The sequence below is a fragment of the Gavialis gangeticus genome, unplaced genomic scaffold (assembly GCF_001723915.1).
Source record: "Gavialis gangeticus isolate Ggan-Ray unplaced genomic scaffold, GavGan_comp1, whole genome shotgun sequence".
Classification (NCBI taxonomy): Eukaryota; Metazoa; Chordata; order Crocodylia; family Gavialidae; genus Gavialis; species Gavialis gangeticus.
Window position 1 is genome coordinate 53,074,283 of NW_017728992.1, and position 10,140 is coordinate 53,084,422.

Consider the following 10,140-nt stretch of genomic DNA (forward strand, 5'->3'; position numbering starts at 1 on the left):
GATCAGATGATTTAGTAAGTCTCGTGTGGATTTACGTCTTATTAATAATTTTAATGCATTATGCCTTGACAACAATGATTTCAATCACTGCTGCTCTTACGTACGTCGTGACGTAAAAAGGCATAGATTTCTACAGGATTGGAACATATGCCTTAAAAAGGAAAATAAATTATAGTTCATATTACAAAGTGAAGTACATGGGCCATAGGCATATTTGTAGCTACATATAGGGTGCATCTATACCCACTGATACTATGCAGTCCCAGCAGCACATGGGTTGTTTTTTACCTTACGGTACAATAGCAATAAGCTACTGCTCAGCAGCAAATTCCTACTGTGCAGTAGCGGCGGTGTTATGGTTAGTGCCTGCCAATACTATGTTGCCATGGAGATGAGCTACATTGCCATAGCTCATCGATATGGCAATGTAGTGTCTCATGTAGATGAGCCCATAAAGTATGTATTTTCTATATACCTATATATATATGTTGTCATTCTATATTTGTACATGCACATACAAATATCCATTGTATCTTCCTACAAACATACATACTAGGCAGAATGTATTATTATTTTAATAAGACATCTATCAAGCAATGTATATTTGCAATATACATTTAAATGTTATTAAATTGTATTTAAATGCAATTAAATACATGTCATATACCGCTATTTGATATAATGCTGATAGAAGTTAGGAAGTAGAAAATGCTATTTTGCTGGAGAAAAATAAAGATTTTTGTGAGATTGGCAGGATCTCTCATGTATTCTACAATTACAGTTCTACAATACCAATCTGATAGGCTTAAAATAACAAGCACAACCGAGAAACAGATATTCAGGTTTATCTGAGATTAAATGAGAATAGCAATATAATATTACATGAGAAAACTCTGCTCCACATTTTCTGCAAACATTCTTGCTTATCTTATAGAAAAATACTAGGCAATTTGTTTTATTTTTTAACTCTGTTCAGTACCTGTACTTAATTGTTTACTTCTGTAATAATTAAGGATATCACACATCATTACCACATGTAGGAAAACAAGGCTTTCTAGCTATACTGAACAACAGTTTTCTCAATTGTAAAAAAATAATTTAAAAAATGGCATCACTATTTAAAATTCTTTAAATGGGCCACAATGGACTAAATCATAACTGGCTGTCAATGGAATTACAGTATGGCCATGGCACATAATTAGCAAAAGTTACAAGCTGGCTATAGGGAAAAAGACAAACATTATAAAGCTATAGTCAAAGGAAATCCAAAGTCCAGGGTGTTGTGTTTACCCCAAATGACTTTCATAATCTGACCAGGTAATTTTCTGTGGTAAGAGCTGTGAACACGGGAATTGTCATCTTCTAGGTAGTCTTTGTAAAAAAGCAATCCCATTCCACAAAAACAGGAGTTTTGTCCTCTAAGGGAAGTAGTTTATCCTATGGGAATTCAAAGTTACTGGGGGGATCCACTGGTTATTTACATCTCTGAAATACTATTGTGAAAATACTTATTTTTAAGGATCCAAGAAGTCCTGGGTGAGAAAGAGTTGTCTCTGTCCTTTGCATACACACCACTGTGACCCTGTTAAAGCCAAGGGCATCCTGGGCTCAGATCAGGTCAGTTCATTCTCATGCTGAAGCTTAACTCTGAACTCACTAAGCAAGTTGATGTTGGGTTCCTGTGGGGAATAAGGTCAGTATTTACCAGAAGTGAAAATGAAATGAACAGTAAATAAATCAAACAAGTTGTGAAATGGAATGTGTGGTATAAACAAAAGGGACTACTTATTATGACTGTCAAAATGTGTATCCTCATATAAAAATAATGATCAATTATAATATTTTCTCTGTGTTTGTTTCCTTTATATAGAAGGATTTCATGGGCAATACTGTTCTTTGGAATCTAGAGACATAATGAAGCATCTGCAAGTTTGGGAACCTGAAAGTGCAAGACCTTTGTTCTGGTATCAGAGGAAGACTTCCCCCAGGCACATATATATCTCATTACAACTATTCTGACACCTCTGAACATACAGAAGGTAATCTACATGCACCCCTACAGGCACCACTTAGCGCTCTTAATTGGTTCCTGAAAAAACGAGCGTTAAACTGAGCATTAAGCGAAACCGAAAGTATCTGACAACCCAAGATGGCGACCACGAGCATTATAACAAAACTTGTTGAGTGCTAAGTGAAATGAGGTATTAATTTAAAATGAGCTTTATAGTGAAATAGCTCTAAGCAAAACAGCATTAAGAGGGGGTTGCCCATATTGCAAATGTTTACAACATCCAATTGAGGCATAGTTACGTCAGCATGATAACCCCACCTACTACTGGGCATAGTAACTCTGCAGAAAACAAAATTATTTCTAAATGGTTCTATTTATGGCTATAATGGACCAATAGTACCAACTGGTTTGAGGCTTTTTTTCAGTTGAATTATTAATGCCCAAAACACTATTGTTACAGAATTTTCTGAAATATTTAACAACCTGACCTGGACAGAGTGATTGAAAAAATAACAATATACATAGAGCAACTTTTTTTTAAAATGACTTCAGAGTAATCCAAGAATGATTTTTATGCTGACCTATTTTGTATAGTAACACAAGGCAATAGTTTAATTTCTTTTTAAAATGTGAAATATCATTATGCCCAATGCTGTATATGTCTAAGTCAGTAATTCTCAGTCAGAGTGACTTGGCACCCTAGAATGCCCTGAGATCCTTTCAAGGGTGCCACAGGGTGTCATATTGTTAGCACTATTAGGTGTGAAAACATGATTTACGAGATAAACCCAGAGGGCTCCTACACACATGCAGGGAGCCTGCTTCAGTGTGCAGGAAATCCAGCATATCAGAGCAGGCTCAATCGAGTCTTCTGGAGCATGGAAATTGATGCAGTCCAGAAGCCTCATGAGTCACATGTATCAGTGTCACTGTGAATCTCTGTGCTGACAAAATGGCAACAGGGCACTTCAAAATAAAACACAACCAATGAACTTTAGTTCAAAGTGCCCTGCCACAATTTTTTCAGCACTGGGAACACGTGTAAAAATGCCCAGAGATTTCAAATAGGAATCCATAGTGCAAAAAACATTCTGACTTGTTGTGGCTTTTCTGAGTTATTTGCAACAGAAAAAATAATCTATTATTTTCCTTTAGTCAAAAATCTTGTGAAAACTAAGATCTGACATTTTCCAAGTGGTGCCTTGAGTCTATTAAGGTGCATCTTGAATCTGAAGACTGAGAATCACTGGTTTCAGCAGACAGTCATTCAGCTCTATTCCAAGTGACTTGTCTTCACAGACCAGTAATATATACTCATGTATTTCATAGTCCATGTATTATGAACCGATTGCTGGGGATACACTTGCCAAACATAGTCCCATAACTTCTTCCCATTTCAGATCTTTATTTATAAAATTGCAAAGATCCATATCTGAGTAATTTGTACATAAAATACAAATTCAAATAGAAGTACATACTAGGCGCAGCGTGAAGTTCTTTAGGATTTTCACTTAGTGGGCACATCTACATGTACATTTGCTCTGGGGTGGGTTTACTCTAAAGTAAATTACTCTAGAGTAAACCCACCCCGGGCAGGAGTCTACACAGTCAGGGAAGTAGGAGTAGATTTGCTGCTCATGGCAGCAGTCTGCTCCTGCCCCTGCCACCACCAAAGGAAGTGGGAGGCTCTGGCTGAAGCTGCCTGTGGGTGACAGCCATCTCCAAAAGACAGCCTCATGTGCTGGTCCAGGATCACCTGCTTCTCTGGCCCAGAGCAGCATGCAGAGTGCGGTGGCAGCACTCAGCCACTCTGTCTCTGCAACCTCTGCCTCCCACACCATGGTTTCTCCAGCCCTAGGCCCTGGCAGCAATGTCCACTGCCCTGGGCTCCCGCTGGCCCACCACAGAGACCATGGCCTGGTCCAGGGCAATCTCAGCCCTGGCGGCCCCATCCCTACTACAGGCAGCAGGAATTCCACTCCATCATGCTCCAGGCCATCACTGACCACCATGGTGCCTCCATGAACGTGAGCACTGGCTCAATGAGCGGTGCCCATGATGCACACATGATCCGCAAGCCTGCCCTGCCAGCCCTGGTGGAGAGTGGGCGCTTTACACCCAGGATGCTAGACTTCCAGCTGGGCACAATGGTGGTCCTGCCCCTCCTCATCAGGGATCCCCACCTACCTGCTCTTCCCTTGGCTCATGTGACCCTATAACAGCCAGCTAGACCCCCACCATCCCACCAGGCACACTTCAACTGGTGCCTGGGCCAGACCTGCACCTTGATGGAGTGTGCCTTTGGCCACTTCAAGGGATGTTTGCACACTCTCAGTGCTCACTTCATTCCTAGGCAAGGACAGGCTCCTGGCAGCACCTGCTGCTGCAGCTCCAGAGCCACACCCTACCTCCTCTTCTCCTGGAAGCCAGCCTGTCTCCTGTGCTGCTGTCAAGCCCATGGTACCCAAGTGCAGGGGGCATGGGGCTCCCAGCCAACTGGGACACAGAGCTGCTGTTCCCCCCTCCCTCCCCCAGGGGGCCTTTACAGAGAGGTGTCCTGGGGCCAACCCCCTCCTGTGCTGGTGCTGTGACCCAAGCATGCCCCTCTGCAAGTGTCCTGAGCACACTGCAAGGAGCTATTTGCATGGACCAAGGGGTGCCCAACCCATTACACCCTGCTGATGATGATCATCATGTTACCCCAGGCACATCTGTGAACCTGATATTGGATCCTGAGCTTCTACAATGTGGAGGGCAAGCCTGACCTGCCCCACAACCTCCTCCACTGCCTGGATGGAAACCTGTGACTAAGCTACATGTCCCTGTCCCCAGCAGCCAAGGAGGACATGACTGCCAACACTGACTCATTTCTCAGAATGTGAGAGGCCTGTGCCTGCCTAGCTGTGGGAGTACAGGCGGTTCAGTAAAGTTTTACACTGTCTCCTGCCCCTCTTCATGCTGTGGTGGGCAGGTCTTCATGGACCTGGAGGACCGTGGGTGGGCCAGCAGCAGGAACTGTGGCAGGGTCAGCGTCTGGGTACTCTCCCCAGTGCAGTGCTTACCTAGTAGTTGTGGCAAGCATGCTCGGCACTCTGAGTCAGTCCCCACTGGCAGTGAGAATGTGCAGGTCCTAGCAGTGTCCTGGGGTGCAGTGGTGTGGCATCCAACTGCCTGGGCAGGGCCCCTTCTGTGGAGGAACTGGAACTGCTGGAGGCCAACAGTGCCATGGCTAGCCTGGTCTTATGGTTCAGGCTGAGGACATGAAGCTGGAAGGCCAGGCACTAGCTCAGGCTCCCAGAGCTACTGAAGAAGGCTGGGGGTGGGAAGCTTGGTGAAACAGGCTCCTGGCAGGGGCCCTCCCCCAGTGACACATCACCATAGGTGCCAGGCTGCAGTGGAGGCTCAGTCAGACTACCCATGCATGTCATCTAGCTGCTGCATACAGGGCATGGACTTGTAGGCAGCCCCCAACCAGAGGTTGTGGTCAATGACCATGACCCACTGTGTCCACAAGGCCTTGACCTTTATGTGGCACTGACATGCCAACTGGTCATGCCTATGCTCCCGCATGTGACCTGACAGTCCCTCATAGACATGCACATTGGAGTGTCTGTTCTGTAGAAACTGGGTGAGGACCATGATAAGATCTGCAGATTTGCAATCTCCTCTTGGGACCAGTTAAGGTCCCAGAGTGTGGCATCAGGGAGGACACCAGCGTGGCTCCCTTGCTGGCTTGCTGGGCCTCCATGTGGCAGTCCTGGTGCTGATGAGCCTGGACAGCTGCCTGCAGCACCCAGCACAAGGGCACAGTGTAAAACAGGCAGGTGCACGGTGAGGGTGTGCTGGGTACCAGCAGTGTTATCTGGGCAGGCTGCTGCGGTTGACCTGGGGCCGGCTAGAGTGGGACCCAGTGGCCAGGAACTGGCTGCATGTGGCCCAGGATGCTGCCAAGCTTGCAGCATGGCAGCACAATGGTACAGGCCTGGCAGCCGCACAGCACCTTGGTGCCAGGGACCAGTGCCAGGGCCTGGCCAGGCTGCTGCAGATGGCCTGGGGCTTCTGCATGCAGTGGCTGGCTGCAGGTGGCCCAGGGCCCCAGTGTCCCCACAAGCTTTTAAGAGCCTTGGGCTGGGGCAGGCAAAGAGCCACCCCAGCCCTGGGGCTGGAGAAGTTCCCAATCCCAGGGCCCTGGGGCTGAACTGAGAGTGGCCCCCTGGTGGTGGGTATGGCCAGGAGCAAATTTCATCCCAGCTGTCAATCTCTTCCCACTTCCTGGGGCCCTGCAATGGGCCCCTGCCACCACCAGTGAGAGCTCCAGGCTCTGGCTGCAGCTGCCAGCACCTGGCAGCTATTTTGAAAGGGCAGCCCTGCTCACTGCTCCCTGACCAGCCAATTCTCTGACTAGAAGCAGCATACACAGCACAGGGACAGCACGTGGCAGCTCTCACCTCACTGCTTCTGTCTTCCCATGCCATGCCTGCGCCTACTCCTGCCCTTGCCTCTGGCAGTGGCAACCAGTGCTCTGGACTCCTGCTGGCCACTGTGCTGACCCTGCTGGCCTGACATCCTGACTACCACCTGGCCGATGGCCATCTCACCCCTTCCAGCTTCCCCACATGCAGCAACCACCTGCTAGGCCACCACACACCATTCCAGGGTTGCTGTCACACACCTGCCACCTTGACCCCATCTGCCTGGCTGGACCCCAACAGAAACACTGACAACAGGCTCCAGGATGCCACCACTGAGACTGCTGTCAGCCTGCTGGGCATCCAGCCCTGCCACCACTGGGCCTACCAGTCAAGCCAAGACTGGTGGCGTCACGTCACCTAGCATATCTGAAATGATGAGCAATGGCTGGAGGCCTTCTGCACGATGTGGACAACCTTCTGGAACCTTGTGAAACAGCTCCAGCCACACCTGGAGTGGCAGGACACTGGCATGCAGCTGCCCACCCCACAGACATACAGCTGACCCTAGCCTTGTTAAAAATGGCCATGCATGCCAACCTACAGTACATTGGCCATCTACTTGGCCTGGGCAAGACCATCACCAGTGAGGCTGCCCTGGAGGTGTGCAGCACTGTGCTTTGCATGTGCAATCCCCTGGGATTCCCCCAGTGCATCAGGGCCTTGGACAGGACCCACATCCCCATCCCATGCCCATCCCACAGAAATCGCCCCTATTACAGCTGCAGGGGGTTTCACTCTGTGGTCCTCCAGGCCATCTTGGACCACTGCAGGGCCTTCACACATGTGAGTGCTGGCTGGGTGGGCAGTGGCCATGATCCCCATGTCTTTAGGAACTCCAGCCTGCTGGGCCTGGTGGAGAATGGGCACTTCACACTGAAAGTACCAAACCTGTAGCCAGGCACTGTGGTGGTCCCGCCCATCCTCATCAGTGGCCACACGTACCCACTTCTGCCCGGGCTCATGCAGCCCTACACTGGCCATTTGGACCCGCACCAGGCCCACTTTAAATACTGCGTGGGCTGGACCCACATGCTGGTGGAATCCACTTTCAGCTGTTTCAAGGGATGTTGGTGCACCCTCACCACCTGCCTTGAGTTTACTGAGGACAACTCTCCCCCAGCTTATCATCGCAGCCTGTGTGCTGACTAACATCTGCAGGGCCCAGGGGGAGCTCTTCTGTTAGGCCTGGGTGTTAGACATGTGGTGCATGGAAGATGCCCCGCAGTGGGAGCACCACCTGCAATGGCAGCAGCACCCTGCCCTCCCCCACCAAGGCCCCAGGAGAGCTGTGCACCCACCAGTGGGGACCAGGGCACTAGGTGCAGGAGACCCTTGCTAAACACCTCTTCCAGCACTCCCTATTCTAGCCTGCCTGCACCGCCACCTATGGACTCCCCACCCTCCCTGCCCACCCCCAGCACTATGCTCACTGTAGACATATCTCACAAGAAAAAGTTTTTATTCCCCTCACATCAACCACATCTCCTCTTCCCTACCTCCCCAACAAACAGAGCCCCCCCTCCCCTCAGCAAACATCCTGTCCACCACCCACCCCACCACCAGCAATAAATACCTTCTACCCTATGAAAACTATAAATTGTCCTTTGTGGGCCATCCGGGGGTGGGGGAGCATGGGGTGGGGGCAGCTAGCGGGGCAGAGCCTGGGAACAGGTGGCTAGCATCTCAGCCTCTGGCCATTTCCCCATGGGTGCACAGGCTGCAGTGAGTGCAGCAGGTGGGGGGCTTGCCCAGAGGCAACAGCAGCCGGTGCTCTCCCAGTATGGGTGGCTCAGAGATAAGATGCTCTGTACCAGGGGCCATGCACTGCCTGGCCTCAGGTTGGGGTTCAGGTGTGCACATGTGCCCAGGGACCATGGTAAGTTGGCTAAGCAGACCTCAGTCCAGGTGGCTGTCAACTGAACCCCCTATCCCTGCTTGCATCCCTGAGGCTGTGGGCCACTAGGTGCTGGCTGTAGGCAGCCTGCCTCCCCCACCCCCTTCCCAGGGCAGGACCTGCTGCCATGGCTCCAGACCCTGCTGCCCTGCCCCGTTCCTGTAGGCCAACTGCTCTGCTGACCAACCCACAGCACCTGGGCTTGGCAGGCATGGGGCTCCCCAACAATTGGGACGAGGAGCTGCCCGTGACCTGAGCCCTCTGCAGGGGTCTTCCCTGGGGAGGTGCCCTGGGGCCAGCCCCTCCCAGCATGCCACCTCTGTACCCCAACTCTGTCCCTGCTGCACATGCCCCAGACAGTGCATAAAGAGCTGTTTGCACAGACTGAGGAGTGACCAACTATGCCCTGCTCTGCTGATTGCCATGGTGCCCACACCTATGCAGTTGGCACAGGACCCTGAGCTATGCCAACACAGGAAGCAAGCCCAGGCTGCCCCGCAACCTCTGCTATTACCTCGAGGGCTACCTGTGGCTGCATTACATGTTCCTGCCCCCCACTGCCAAGGAGGACATCACCGCTGGCATCATGTTCCTTGGCATGTGAGAGGCCCATGCCTGCCTAGCTGCAGGGACATAGGATGCTCAATAAAGTCTTGTCCTGTCTCCCACCTCCCTTCATGCTGTGGGGGGAACCTAGGGAAGTATGGACAGGCCAGACTATGAGGGAGGGCAGGGGCATGGGCTGGGGGCAGGGGCATGGACCAGAGTGAAGAGGGAAGCACCCTCCCCACAATGTGGGCTTTACCATGTGGCCAAGGCTGGCATGACTGGCAGCTCCATGTGGTCCCAGCTGTTGGTGATGGCATGTGGCTCTGGCCAGTGTCCTCAGACAGTAGAGCACAGTGGGGCCCCTCCTGGGAAGGACCTGGCGCTGGGCCTCTCCTGGGAAGGACCTGGTGCTGCTTGCAGCTGGTGGTGTCACAGCCAGCTGCACCTCAGTGTTGTGTTACCGCAGCTGCAAGCCCAGGGTGGGGGCTCAGGCAAGCTGACTGTGCTACTGTAAATGGCATGGCTGTGGCCTGGGTCCTGGGCCATAAGCATGTCAGTCAGTTGCCACAAAAAGTGCATGGACTTACGGGCGCTCCCTGACAGATGATTGTGGTCAATGTTTGCCACATTTATGTAGCGCTGTCACACCAACCAGTTGTACCCATGCTCCCGCACCTGGGCTGACAGCCCTTCATAGATGTGGACATGGGAGCGTCTGCCCTGCTCAAACTGGTGCTGCACCTCTGCCTCACCCCACAGTACCACAAGGTTGCTAGTCTCCTCCTGTGACCAGTTGAGGCCCCAGGTGGCAGGCATATGCTTGAACATTGGCATGTGCAACAAAGTCGTCATTGTGGGTCCCACACTGGCTCTCTGGGCCTCTCCCTGTGGTGCCAGGCCTGGGCAGATGCCTGCAGCACTCAATAGAGAGGACCAGCATGGCACTGGCAGCCACATGGAAGAGGCAGGTTGGTGGGGGTGGGCAAGTGAGGAAAATTTGGGGAAATCAAAATGGAAGTAAAAGTCTCTCCCCAAATGGATATCTTGACCAAATTCATGAAAACTATTTAAAAATAAATTATCTTCACAAATTAAAAAAGGAAACATTTTCAACATCTTTGAAAATTGTCATATATTTTTTCTTTCATATTTGAACAGGTCTAGTGCACATGTTACTGTTGAAGTAAAGTTTTGATTGAGTGCTGCCAATGCAG

General features: G+C 50.5%; 1 long non-coding RNA gene across 1 annotated transcript in view; it reads right to left on the reverse strand.

Annotated features, from left to right (window-relative positions):
• Positions 1-1,414: 1,414 nt before the first annotated feature.
• LOC109299363 overlaps positions 1,415-10,140 on the reverse strand; it is an 11,563-nt gene continuing 2,837 nt past the window's right edge. The window contains exon 2 of the long non-coding RNA XR_002097819.1: positions 1,415-1,679. This is a non-coding gene — a long non-coding RNA (uncharacterized LOC109299363). The remainder of the gene's footprint in view (positions 1,680-10,140) is intronic.